This window comes from Mytilus edulis, chromosome 10, assembly GCF_963676685.1.
Source record: "Mytilus edulis chromosome 10, xbMytEdul2.2, whole genome shotgun sequence".
Classification (NCBI taxonomy): domain Eukaryota; kingdom Metazoa; phylum Mollusca; class Bivalvia; order Mytilida; family Mytilidae; genus Mytilus; species Mytilus edulis.
Genome location: NC_092353.1, coordinates 927270 through 941998, shown reverse-complemented (window position 1 = coordinate 941998; position 14729 = coordinate 927270). Strand labels below are relative to the sequence as shown.

The following is a 14729-nucleotide window of genomic DNA, read 5'->3' as shown; positions in this document are numbered from 1 at the left end:
TATTACTTTAAGTTACTTCTATTAGTGTTTGGATTGAAGTATGTTTATGTTTTGAGTAGATCATAAACATTGCACGAACTGTATCAACTTCACAAATAGTACATGATCGACTTGAAGTATAGATTATGCGTACTGATGTTGTTTATCATCTTAATACGTTTATTGTATTTGTCTGTATAACATGATTACTTTTACCGTTTGTCCCCTTTTTTCTGATATTCATTTGACATGGCTCTGTACTTATACATCCCTTCATTGTGATTTTACTTTTTATTGACGTTCTATGATATCACTTGTTTACATGTGCTTTCTGCTGAAATATGAATACAAAATTCATTACAATCATAGCCTCGACATTTTGAACCGGGTTTATTTTGGTATTTTTGTGGCGGGTATTGCCAATGTGTTGTCAGTTTTTCATTGATTCTTTTCATCATATATCATCATGTATCGTCCATTTTTGATATTTTTTATTATATTGTCGCTATTCAATCAAATTATCAAACGTCTCTGAAAATCCCGTTTGAATAATATCCAAAAATGTGAATGAGATCCTTATAACCTTTACGATTTTTAAATACATTGATCTGCGTCTGTCAGCAATAGATCTTTCAAGGATACATCATCTTTAGAATGAGCAATATTGATTTTGACCCTGTGTTTTCTGTGTTTAAGACCAAAGCTAATATAAATGAAATCTATTAAAAAAAATTATTTTTAGATTTAAACTATTGTGAGATATCTTATATTCTGCAGAATAAATCGTTTTGTTTAGATTATTGTCAATAATTTAAAGCACATAGCCCTTATAACAATAGATTTCATAAAATATGGTGGGATAATTAAAAAAAACTGGAGCTGAACTGTGAAAGGTTAGATTTATAGTGCACATTTACATTCAATATTTTTTTTTTTATGCGACTGTCATACACGTTAGAGCTTGAGCTAGCTATAAAACTAGGTTTAAGTCACAATTTGATGTTCTCGGGGTAAAAAGCCTGTATCAAGTCAGAAATATGACAGTTGTCTTTCATTTGTTTCATGTGTTAAATGTTTGCTTTTGACATTTAATTAAGGTCTCTCAGTTTTGAATATCCTTTGGAATCGATAATGTTGTACTACGAAATTATGAGAATCGGACGGACGGTCAATATGTCTACCCGTAAACCTGCTATATTTGCTACCACAGACAACCTAAAAACAATCCTTGTATTTAGCAATATGTAACCATCTTTTCACTGAAATATCCATACTATACGTTAGAGGTATAAACACAAAAAGATTGCCATTTTTGCAAATTTAAATATATTTCTTTTCTGCAAATATAATGCTTTTTAATAGTTCAAATACACATGGCGTTGAAACATTCCGGAGGGTCATTCCAAATTGATAATTCGAAGAGGGTGACAACACGTAGAAATACATATTTTCTGCACACAAAACTTCATAAAGATAACCAGGTTCATACTTGTGAACGCCAGACGCGCATGCCTACAACAAACGACTTACACATGACGATTGAATACAACAAAGTTAGCATACCAAAAAGAATGGAGACGAAAAACTTTGGTAACCAAAAACGTCGAAAGGTTTGCCAACTAAAGTTCTCATTTTTTTTTTTTTTTTATTACTAAACAAATTTCAAAACATTGATAAACAAACAAACAAAAAATGAATGTAAAGCTGCCCTTTTTGATCGTTGCTCTTAATTTGTGTTAGAATGTTTTGACATAGTAATGTTTCCATTCCTTTGTTTATATCGTTTATTTATGTTACAAGTAGTACAATAAAAGTCGATTCCAAGAGCTGACCCTTTTTATCGACGATTTACCAACTATTGTCACCTCTATCTGATCCCCTTCGTATACATCAAATATCCAATTTAATGGAAACTGAGTGACAAAGCCAGCAAGCGATGGCTGCGGCTTAAACTGTTGGCATTCCTGTTCACGATTTTTTTTATGATGATGGTTTAAACAAATAAGACTTCCGTTCTGTTGTTTCCTGACAACAATTGTTAAGGTCAATTCTATTTTAAGACTTCCATTGTTTCCACAAACTATTGTTGAATTGTCACTACTGAGACTAAGTTTAGATGAATCATGATGCACTCCCCAGTTCAGTGAGACCTGTTTACCGGTTTTGTTCAATGTTGAATTGATATCCAAATAGAATGTCGCCCAATTATCTTTAAAACTTAAGCACAAAGAAACAACTAGACTGTAATGTAATATCATTTGCAGGAATGTCATTATAGATGTTTTTGGCATTCAATGTTCCTTTTATGATTCCTCTCCACTCCAGTTATCTATGACAGTTATATCCAAATACTCTGGTCAAGAAACCTGCAGGAAGAAAATAATGTCGATTCTTGGTTAACACACATTTAGAAAATATTAACCTTGTCATTGGGTATCAAATTCAGTATACTGTGGATTCATTATAGTTCGTAGGATACCAATCTTCGTTGATTTCATGAACTCATGTAAACCACGAAATTAAATATTCAACGAATGGCAAATTTTCTATAGGCTTGTATGCAGACCTCAAGAAAACCAAAAAATTGAATATCCACGAACATACAAGATCTCCTTTATCCACGAACAGACAAGATCTCCTTTATCCACGAACATACAAGATCTCCTTTATCCACGAAAGTTGGTACCCATGAAAATAAATGAATCAACAGTACATGCAATGAACTTGTTTACGACGAGGTGCAGTTGACAATACATAATAAATACAAACCGAAATAAGCGCAGACTGAGTAAAAGAGTGCAAATCGTTAATCCATTCAATTTAATAACTGGCATTGATCCCATTGGAAAAGGTCTTAATGATCATGATGATCATATGAATATACCAATTACCTGATTGAAGGAGTTGGATTTCAAAACTAATTCTCAAAGACCGTATACGAACCTCTCGTCGAAGTTTTTATAAACCTTCTGCTAATCGGGTTGTTTTTTTTTATCTTATTTGTGTATTAAATCTTGACTAAAAATATGTATGTGGACATTAGATTTTTTTATTTAAAAAGTTTAAGCAAACGTAAAAGAGTTATAGAATCTGACACAAAAAGTACCATTGATGTGTTTTTACCTATTGCAGACAACAAAACAGACATGCCTTTCCACATCATTGAAGATTGTGTACTGATATCAAGCTATTGCCCTTGATCAATACTGTTAAGCCCGCGTTGCTCAATGATGAAATCTTTCCTTTTTGAAAAACACAGCCATCGCCGTTCTAGAAAAATGTGTTCACCCTTTTTATAAAAACTGCATTTACAACAAGATGTCGTTAATTGAAACTTGAAACTTGCATTTACGAGATAGTTTAACATTTGGTTAAATCGCTGAAAAAAGTAAAATCACAAAAATATTGAACTCCGAGGAAAATTCAAAACGGAAAGTCCTTAATCAAAAACACTGTCCTAAATGATTAATAACTATCAATTTGACAATCATATCTTATAGTTAATATAATACAACCATCGGAACTGTGTAATGAACATATTAGAATATAACATTTCCTGGTGTTCAGTGGTTGTAGCTTGTTGATGTGGTTCATAAATGTTTATCGTTTCTCGAATTTTATATTGATTAGACCGTTGGGTTTCCTGTTTAAATGGTTTCACACTAGTATTTTTTTTGGAGCCTTCGTAGCTTGCTGTTCGGTGTGAGCAAAGGATCCGTGTTGAAGACATTACTTTGAACTATAATGGTTTACTTTTACAAACTATTACTTTGACAGAGAGTTGTCTCATTGGCACTCATACCATCTTTTCTTATATCTATTTCAGTTTCGAATTTTCTTTGGAGTTTGACATTTTATTGATTATTCTTTTCTAATACATAAAATAAAAAAAATTTGATACCCAACATACAATTGAAACTCGGCTACTATGTTGTTTTTGGTATAACTCCAGATACATATTTGTCAATGTAAAAGATACGTTTTTGATACTTTTTAAATTGACTGACCTCTAATCTTTATCATATATTTTGTGATAACATTATTTTTTTTTGATTCATTACATGTCACAAGGATAAAAAAAAAAACCATAAACTTTTAAAATAATAAAACTTAAGATGATATTTTTCAAAAGTGACGGGAGATCATCTCATAGGGAAATTAGAAATAACAAGGTACACTAAAACAGACAGCACCCTGGCACAACGGAAAACATCAAAATTTAAAAAAATCATAAAGTCACTTCACTAAACATTCAGTTAGATAAGGAGCATAAACCCTTCTGAAACCGTCGTTTTCTTAGTGTTTTTAATACGTACTATATCTTGTCTTTCTAATATAGGAGGCAATGAAATAGAATTACGAATAAGAAAACTCCATATTAAAAGTCTAGGAAATGTTATCTATTTAAGTGTAAACGTTTTAATCCAGATTTAAAAAAAGTGAACAGAATATATCAAGTGGAAATGTTAAGTTAATCAGTGCAGGGAGAGAAACTGAAAACACCGAAAAGAAAAAAAATGACAAAAAGTTAAATGAGTACACTTTATCCTTAAAATGAAAATCTGTGTCATAAATATCACGGAGAAATATATCAGAAATTACTTTATCTTGATTGACCTAATTGTTTCAAAAGAAACTGTCATACTATTATTGTCGTGTTATTTTATCAAGTAGACTTAATGCATTATTTAAATAGATTCACACATACTTCCCGTTTCTTTAGATAGGCATCGTAAACATAATGCATGCTAAACAAATGAAATAGAAATAAACTTACCTGTCTAATTGTATTTCGTTTATATGACCATGAAAAATGACCCGGAAACTACCTTTTTATCAGAGGAATATTACACTCCCTATTTAGAAAACAAATTCTATTTTTAATCGCACATATTATTGTTATGTATATCTAAATCTGTTACACTGTGTGTTAAATGTGTAATTCTTGTGTCATATATGTTTTTCTTTGCTCTACTTTGTTATAAAAGGAAAACACTTTGATAGGTAAGGTTTTTTTCTTGAATTGCATTCGTTACAAACGCCAAAACCGACACACGATTTGATTGCGTGGGTACAAAAATATGTAGATCCTTCAACAGAAAAACCAAACCAATGGAAGGTCTTATTTGTTTGTGCTTAATTCTGTCATAAAGTTTCGCTCAAACGAATAATGCAATTTTTATACTATAATAGAAATGAAAATCTTAGCATGAATAGTTATCGCCAGACGTGCGTTTAGTCTATATAAGAGTCATCGGTGTCGCTCAGACCAAACTTGTTATAATGCCAAACAAGTACAAAGTTTAAGAGCATGGAGGACCCAAAATGCCCCAAAAATTGTGCCGAATACGGCTAGGGTTATCTATGCCTGGGATAAGAAAACCTTTGTATTTCAAAAAATTCAAAGTTTTTTAAACAGAGAATTTATAAAATTGATCATATAATTGATATTCAGGTAAATGATGAATGCTAATTATTGTTGTAAAAAACATCATTACTTAGAACCTTTGATGTCATTAACAACTGAAATCTGTTTTGTATTATTTAGTCAAGAGATGTCATTTCCGGCTTATCAGGCTGGTCTAGTTCAAAACAGAAGTAATATGCACATTTACTCTAACATGTCCTCATCCGGAAATAGTCGTCATCATCATTATCGTCATCATCATCATCATCTCTGAATGAATGAAGCATCAAATCAAAAGAATAAGTTAAAAAAAACACTGGAGAACACTGGAGAAGCAAAATTGAGTTTCAAAAACTAGGGTGAATTTGGGTTTTGCGTCAAATTTTTTAATGTGCCCCATTGTAAACTATACTTTTCTGTGCATACTTAAGGATGGCCATATGTTAACAACCTTCATGAAGGGTAGCATATGCAATCTAATTCGATAATAAGAATCTGACAACGCTTTGTCTACTTTCATTTTTAGTTCGTTATGTCTTATCGTTCGTAATAATTATACAGTTGTCTTTCCGTAACATCATTATCATGATAATTGTTTGGACGAGTATTGGTAGAATAATTGTATAAAGTTCGAGAATGCATATTATTAACGTAACAGTGTCATTTTTTATATCCTGTTGTGTTTGTCGTTGATGGAGTGTGTTCGTTGTTTCTGTTCTGCGGTTGACATATTGTGTCAAATATCATATTATATGTTTGTACGTTTCTTTGTGTTGAATGCTCTTGCGTGTTCCTGCTGTATTTTTGTCATATAGTGTTGTTATTTAAACGATATTTTTCTACATTTTTATAAAGCGGAAAGTTAGGATAGTCATTACAACAGGTTTAACTCATCATGTTGTTAAAATGTCGTGTACTCAATCAGGAATATGGCAGTTGTTATCAAACAGTTCGTTTCTATGTATGTTGACGTTTGTTTTTGTTGCCTTTCAACAACAAAAGGTCCTGTTATTCCTTTCCTCTTATCGTTGATTGTCTCACTAGGTTTTAGTTTGTTACCCGGATTTGTTTTCTTTCAATTGATTTATGACTTTTGAATAGCGGTATACTACTGTTGCGTTTATTTATAGATATAGTTAGAAGGTTAACTGTAATACATAATATAGAATACGATAATAAACCATAAAACATCTTAAAAAGTCAGTAACAATTGAGAATGGCAATGGGGAATGTGTCAAAGAGATCAAAAACTCGAACAAAGAGCAGACAACAGCCGAATGCCAACAATTGGTCTTTAATGCAGCGAAAAATAACCGCACCCATAGACGTGCTTCAGCTGGCCCTTAAACCAATACGTATGCTAGTTTAGTGACAGTGGACGTCATAGTACATTCCTTCCGAAAACTATAACTAAAAATCATACAAGGCTAACAAAGGCCAGAGGCTCCTCACTTGATGTCGAAGAAAAATGAACTATACATTGATAAATTACAATGTGTAAAAACGACAAAGAGTTATTTACAAGATGTTTTCAAAAAACCTGATTCGCTTCTCTAAAATATCATGCTTGTGTTGGTTATTTAAAATCTTACATCATTTCAGTTTATTGTATTGACCTTTAGAAACATAAGATTTATGTTGTCGCCTTTACAATATTCCTTTTTTTTTTTTTTTACCAACAAATAAATATTCTTTATTCTTCAAATTGATTGTTACATCTTTACTTCATTGTCCAAGCTTCAATAAAGTATCCCTGTGAATTACTTTCTGAGTATCTAGGAAAATACACAGAATATAATAAAATATAATAAAACATTATTTTTTTCCCCATCAATTATATTAATCTTTTTAACTTTATGAAAAATACATTTTGAGATACTGTTTTGTTCTCATTCATAAACCTTCGTAAATCCTTTATAAACATAGCATACACATCTAAAAATTTCAGTTTTTTCTCGGATACATAGTACGACTTGTAAATACAAAAACCTATAATTGTCAAGAAATAATTAAAACCGTTATACCCTTGATCTGATATTTTGTATCCAAATACTATATGTTTTGCTAATATCTTGTTTTGAAAATTCATTTTTGCTAGAAGATAATGTACTTTCTTTCCAAAAATCTTTCAAAAATGAACATGTAATAAAGAAATGCAAATAATCTTCTTCTTTTGTTTTACAAAAATTGCATTTATCGTTCTCAGATATTTTCCACTTTAATAGTAGCTGCTTTGTAGGAATAATATATTGAAGCAGTTTCCATCTGAAAATTTTTAACTTATTTTCCTTTAAGATTTTAAATATATAAAATCGTATACAAATGACATTTGTGGTATGTATTCTAATTTTAAATATCTTGTCTAAATGTTGATACCGATTGGCTTTATATATTTTTTATCTACTAAAGTTTTATAGAGTATTTTATTGTTGATATCTTTTTTACAATTTGTTTATTTTGCCATCTAAATTTAACCTTACATATATTGATTATACTCTTAATGGAGTTTTCTTTTTTTTAAACTTGCATCCATTCTTTTGGGATGCAGGATTTTAACATCTTAAACTCTGCAATCCAGTTTGTTTTATTAAGTATCTTTTTTAAAATAAAACTTTCGGATAAATTTCCTTCACGATCGAATATGTCGTTAATATACACCAATCCACTTTTAACCCAACTCGGGAAAAATAAGCATTTGTTGCGACATTTAATATTTTTATTTCCCCAAATAATCTGTTTTCTAATATTAGAAAAGTGATTAGAAAATGTTGATAAACCTCCTCCTGTTTTAACCCAACTTGAAATTACTTGTAAATAAAAATCGGGTATTTTTGAAAGTCCATCTATTGATTTAATATTATCTAAATTCATGTTAAAAACAAGAAAGTTTTTACCAAGATTGTTAAAATATTTAGTAGGAATAATCTTCCAGTTCGGCATATTGGTTGTTGTTAATTTAGAGACCCATGATGCTTTCAGTGCTGTAAAATAACTGTCAAAATCGATCATTCTTAACCCCCCTTTTTGGTATTCGCCAATAAGTGTGTTTCTTTTTACTTTGTCATTTTTTCCTTCCCAAATATATTTGAAACAGCAGCTCTCAATTTCTTTCAAGTAAATATCTGGAACTTTGCACGAAGTAGCCAAAAATGTAAATTTTGGTAATATTAAAGATTTTATGATCAATATTTTCCCAACCATTGTTAATTTTCTTTTTTGCCTTTACAATATTCCTTTACGGTGCGGAATTTCGCACAGGGTTGAAGGCCATTGCTTGCTCATATATTTATGAATTGATCTCTCTGGTAGTTTTCACATTGGCTAACATACCATACTTCTTTTTTTGACATTTCGTAACATTCAATTATTGAACTAAAAGTGCATTATGTCTGTCTGTTGATAGTAGATTTTACATTTTTTTTAAATGAGTTTTAGAATAGAGTCGCCGAAATCTTCTATTAACAAATATTAGGATATCGTTTTAAAAAAAGTACTTTTTCAACAATTTAAGTACGTCATAACAATATTTCAAGTCCCTAAAAAATATTTTATCTTAAGTGTTTCTTTTGATCATCAACTACAACATACTTTTAACAAATCTTATATCTAGTAAATGAAAATATCTAATTGCCTCGGTTTGATTTATTCACAATACTAATAAAACGTGGCACTCCTTTACAAGGTACAGGTAACTGAGTCATTCCATTTCGTTATATCTGTCCGAGCCTTTCACAAAAATGTCAGGGAAAAGTCAAACTATACTTGTTGATTTATTAATATAATGAGGCTGTCTTCATTAGAAAGAATGATAAGAAGTTAACAATATCTTTTCACTTTACCTTCCGATATATATATGATGTACTCTCATTAATTAATTCAAAATATATCGAACGCATCTATCCCATCAAATTAGAGATGAATAATACAACAGATACATTTAAGTGTGTCTCATATCATGGCTTACATCTAAAATTAACAATGAGTGTCGTTAAAAAAACTCGAACTGTACGAAAAAAGATATGATTTCAGCTTCCCAACTGTGAACTTTTCATTTCTTGGTACAAAATGTAGCAACAGTCCAGCAGCGTCTGCATATAGCGTGTATGTCTCTCAATTGATACGACATTACCTGGCTTGTATTTCCTATCATGATTTCCTTGATATAGGGTAGCTGATTTCAATGAAACTATTAAACCAAGAGTTCAAATTGGTGAACTTCATTCATTTTACGGACACCATTACGAGTTGGTTTACCGTTATGGCATAACCGTTTCTCAGATGGGATCGGATGTGTTCCTTATGTTGTAACTTCAATCCCCTTCCGTTTTCACGAATTTTACTTACCTAATTAGATTTTTACCGGGTTTTGATAAAATGAGCAACACGACGGGTGCCACACGAGGAGTAAGATCTGCTTACCCTTTCAGACCACATGAGATCACCCCCGTTTTGTCGGGGCTCGTGTGTGTTTGTGTACTTTTTTTTATCTGTTTGTCTTTTTTGGTTAGCCATGGCGATGTCTGTTTATTTTCGATTGATTATTTTGACTGTCCCTCTGGTATCTTTCGCCCTCTTTTTTAGGTGACTCGTTTATTGTTAAAGACTGCATCATTGTGCATGTCATTCAATGAGTCGTGGTACCGGTGTTGTATGCAATCTTGTTGGCGTTTACGCCGCATCTCTTGTTATTGCGTTGTTTAAATGTGTATCTGATCAGCTGGTTATTCATGTTATTTGTAAATATTTTTGATTTGTTGTTTATTGTATTCTTTTTATCGACATAGGGTTTAGTATGCACAAATGTAAGTGTATTAAATTATCAACCTGGTACCTTTTTTATCTACGAATAATTCAAATGTGGACATTTTTTGTAGGTTAGCATTTATCGCCAATCTTTTGTTCAAAAAGCTATTACTCCATCAGATGTAAAACTGCTTCGGAAATATTTTTTCAATGTTGACCTTTAAGTTTGACCTTCATTTTATTTAAGTTGTAAACTTTTAATCAAGTGTAACATTGATATTTTAATTGGAAATAGCAATAAAAACATAACCTTTACCTTCATAAAGTCACTGATAACAAAATGCGTGGTTACAAATAATATAGATAGAAATAAAACACTTACGTTTTTGTTGTTTTAGGATAGATATGAACATGCATACTAACTCGGATGTAACATTTGTATTGCATTCCTTTAACACAATCCCACTGATTACTATTTATATCTGACACATTGATATAACCGATAAATATTTAAACCAATTGACACTTATTTAAGATGTGGGTCTTTGTTGTTGTGTCATATTGTTATGTTGGCATCTATTACACATGTGTTTGTGTGTAGAAGAAAGAAAAGAAAATTAGTCTTCTTTATTATTTCTTTCATGCATGAGGGATAATAAGACATAAGGAAATATAAAAACAAATTTTAAACCTGATAGGTATCTCGAGTTGCTGATTGTGTTTTGTCTCATATATACAATGTAAGGGTCATTTTCAAAATATGCCAATTTTCTTGTACCGGTGACCTGTGAGGAAAATCCAGCTTTATCATTATTTGAATTCATGTGTCTTGCATAAATCAACGTAAGTTTTACTACTTGCAGTTAAACCGTGGGTTTTCTTAAAAATCGTCATCAAAGCTAAAAACAATTACACCAAACTGCATGTCTCAACAAAAACAATATCAAAATAGATATATTGAAATCTTACAAATCTTACAAAATCTGTTATGAGATTGAGAATACAATGTAGATTGCTATTATACAGCCTTCAAGTAGTTGTTCGCTTTGGTTTCAGATTTACCTGAATGTTTTAATGTGTACTTGATAATTTGTCAACCACATAACGAAAACGTTTTTTCTTGCTATATTATAACTACTATCATTTATTTTTTTCCATATAACATGCCTAAGCTATAAAAGCTGTGTTTGGCAAAACTTTAAGGAAGTGTTGGTCCTCAATTCTCGTCAACTTCGTACTTTATTTGGCGTTTTTAACTTTATTTAACTCAACGATCACTGATGAGTATGAGTATTTTGTAGACGAAACGCACGGCTGGACTTTTTATCACAATCACAATGATACATCATGTCCTTGTCTTTATCACTATAGTCCTTTTGTTTGTGTTTTATAGAAAAAGCACAGTTTGTGTGATGTCGAAGTATCTGTGGAACTAATAAATGCCTCAAAGTGTGCAAACGTCCACTACATAGCGGTGAACTTCAGGATAATTGGCCTTATTTTGTTATGTAATGAACATTTTTGTTATATAGTTATGTATAAGTGAATCAATCTTATAACATTCAATGAAAAGGTCATCATTTATGAGTATCAAACATTGAGATATCAAAAAAAAATATTGCTATCGTCATTCAGTTGACAAGTTCCAATAATTTTTGTTATATCATTTTGCATTTAAAATAAATTTGACAGTTGCATTAAGACTCCATATTTTAGATTTTGTTCATATGAATAACTAAAAGTTCATTAGAATATCTAAAATTTAATTGAATTATTAAAATCTCAGTTTCTATAAAAAAAAAAAATTCGACGGGTTTTGAAAACGACCAAGCTTAACAACATGCAAAATTAAGAACTCCAAGGTAAATTTAAAATGAGCAGTCAAATATCAACTGGCAAAATCAAACACTCAAAAACATCATACGAAAGGGAAAACAACTGTATATTCCTTAGCTTGGTAAATTCATTGCTTTATCTAGGAGAGGGGGATTAAACCTGATTTTCTAAATTGCGTATTCTCTCACGTGTATGATAGTCGCACATAATTTTATGATATTGACAACAAAGTTTAAGAAAAACAATCCGTTAGTTGGTACAACGTCAAAATTTAAGTTACAGCAGTCAACATAAATTTCCTTGATATCGTCTTTTGATCATTCAAAACAATAAAATCGACGTTTTCACCCGACTGTTTGTGTTGTACATGTGCATATGTCTATAATCAGTATCTTCCATAGATTTGATTTTCAAAAGTTAAAACGGTGACATATAATTCCTTTTATGTGTATACATGGCAACATTCTGCATTTATTTACCATAAAATATTGCAAAAAGGGGGGTGATCATGTCACATATCCCCCCAAAATTTGGATCAAACTAGAATTTCAATGCCTTTGAGTGATACCTTTTTAGCAACTGTTGATATTAATCTTCCTAATAATAAAAAAAAACATGGGTCTCTTTTGCCTCATTTTTTCGTAAAATCTAATCACAAAGTTCATGCGACATAAAAGTTGGAAAAAACATTACAATAATTGCCGGACCAATGTATGGTATGGACATTCAAATACGGACTGTCATACAGAAAACAGCCTATATTACATATATTACATAATCTTGATGTTCATATAAACCCAATACGAAGGCTATTTTAGTACTCAGCTTTTCAAAAATTTTATTGCACACTAGCTCTCATATTTGAAAAAATCAAAAGGGCCAAAATGCGAAACTACACACCTAACTGTGGAGTGCTACTTTAGGTTAACTAAAACGAAAATTTATTAAAAAAAAAGAAGAAAATGTTACATAAGTGATTGACAAAAATGAAATATAGAAATACATTTAAAATTTTCTATGGAGGAAATTCTAATTAGATAAACCCTATTAATTAAAGCAACAAATGAAACTGAATGTCAAACCGAACGTACAGTCGGCTATGTCAAAAACAGAACAGCCGCTGTTCTATTATAATTTTATAAAGCGTATAATATAGCAGAACTAAAGGTAAGTTGTTTCTTTAAAATTAAAACCAGATATAAGGAATTAAGACTCTCCTCTCTACTACAAAGACAATGGACGCCAAGTGATGAGTCCATTGTGCCAGGTGAGCTAAAAATAAGTGAAAAGAAAAGTGAATCTGGAAACATTGACACGACAAATGTCTCTAACACATCCAAGTGTGACATATCAATACTTCATGTTCAAATGAAAGTTCAAAATTACAACTTTTGGTATGTTTCTGGTTTTTATATTTATTTGGTATTTTAAAGTTAGCAGTTTGACAATGTATATCCAATTAATAGTGCCCTTGTTAAAGACACATTAGTTATATTCAATCGATGTCAGATGTTAAATCGTATGACTAATAGATACTTGAATTCGTTCCATGTATTTTGATGTCACAATCTTTTGTTTGTAGAATAACTTAAATATTTAAACGATTTTTTTTGCTATTATCTAATCGCATTCTAATGTAAATGTTCTAGCTAGATAAGTCATATTCATATTAAGAATACTATTTTTTTCTGTACGAATACTGAGAATATTGTATACAAATATAAACAAACAATCCATCCTCTTTTATTGATATTTGATGCATTTTAAGTGCACAACAGTTCATCTGCAGAAGGTTGCAGTTGGGATGTATTCTACAGCAATAATCAAGTGATGGTTCTATCAAAATTACAAACTGGTATGCGTGTTCCCAATTAAATATATTTTGAAACAATATCAATTCGATCAAGTGAGCCATCTAAAAATAAATAGACTATATAAATATATTTGACTGTGTGAAAACAACCCAAGGACCAGCGACAAAACAGTGAACAATAACCTACAGCAAAATTAAATAGAAATTTTATATAAAAGGTTTGTAGTGACTATTTGAAGACATCCAATCTAGTTATAGATAACTAACAGTTCAATTTATAGCCATTATCATAAAGCGGAACAGTTGTGAAACAAGCAGCGATAAAAGAAACTGTCGAAATAAGGCAACACTATTACTCCGATGTTCAGAACTCAATTATCTTCTTTCAATGACAGACCACGAAGTTAACAGTGGCGTACTTATGTAACGAATTCGAGTATGCAATAATGGCATTTAAAGGTTATTGTTTGGACTACAAACGATAAGACATAACACATTATCTAACCGAAACCATAACAGAAACAAAAAAAAAATAAATGCAAAAATGTCGGATGTGTAAAATACCGAAAAACGTCTTATAGCAATGCAAATTCACACTCATTGTAACAATTTTCACGACAATGATGGTATTAAGGCTTTTTCATTATCATTTGGACTACAATGAAAAGACTTTATATAAATAACACATAGCTGAGAGGGTAATAGATCAGATTGTTACCCCGAGAAAACATTATCAACCAATGGCAAGTCAAGGTTAATAAGGCTTTTTCGTTGGGTACCAATCTGTCCTATGACTTTCTTAGCTTTGCGTAATTCAATTATCATACATTATTGTATTTTACTATTGAATGTAAAATTTAAAGTATTTTACTATGAAGTTACGTATTAAACGTTTAAAAAATCAACATAACTTTGAACTTGAGCATGGTCTTTAATTGATCGATGTAAATT

General features: G+C 30.9%; 1 long non-coding RNA gene across 1 annotated transcript; it reads right to left on the bottom strand.

Annotated features, from left to right (window-relative positions):
• Positions 1 to 1610: 1610 nt before the first annotated feature.
• LOC139493092 (uncharacterized) lies at positions 1611 to 10628 on the bottom strand. The gene is made up of 3 exons (XR_011656907.1): positions 10512 to 10628; positions 4757 to 4835; positions 1611 to 2345 (listed from the first exon to the last, which is right to left on the bottom strand). It is a non-coding gene; the product is annotated as an uncharacterized lncRNA (long non-coding RNA).
• Positions 10629 to 14729: the final 4101 nt, after the last annotated feature.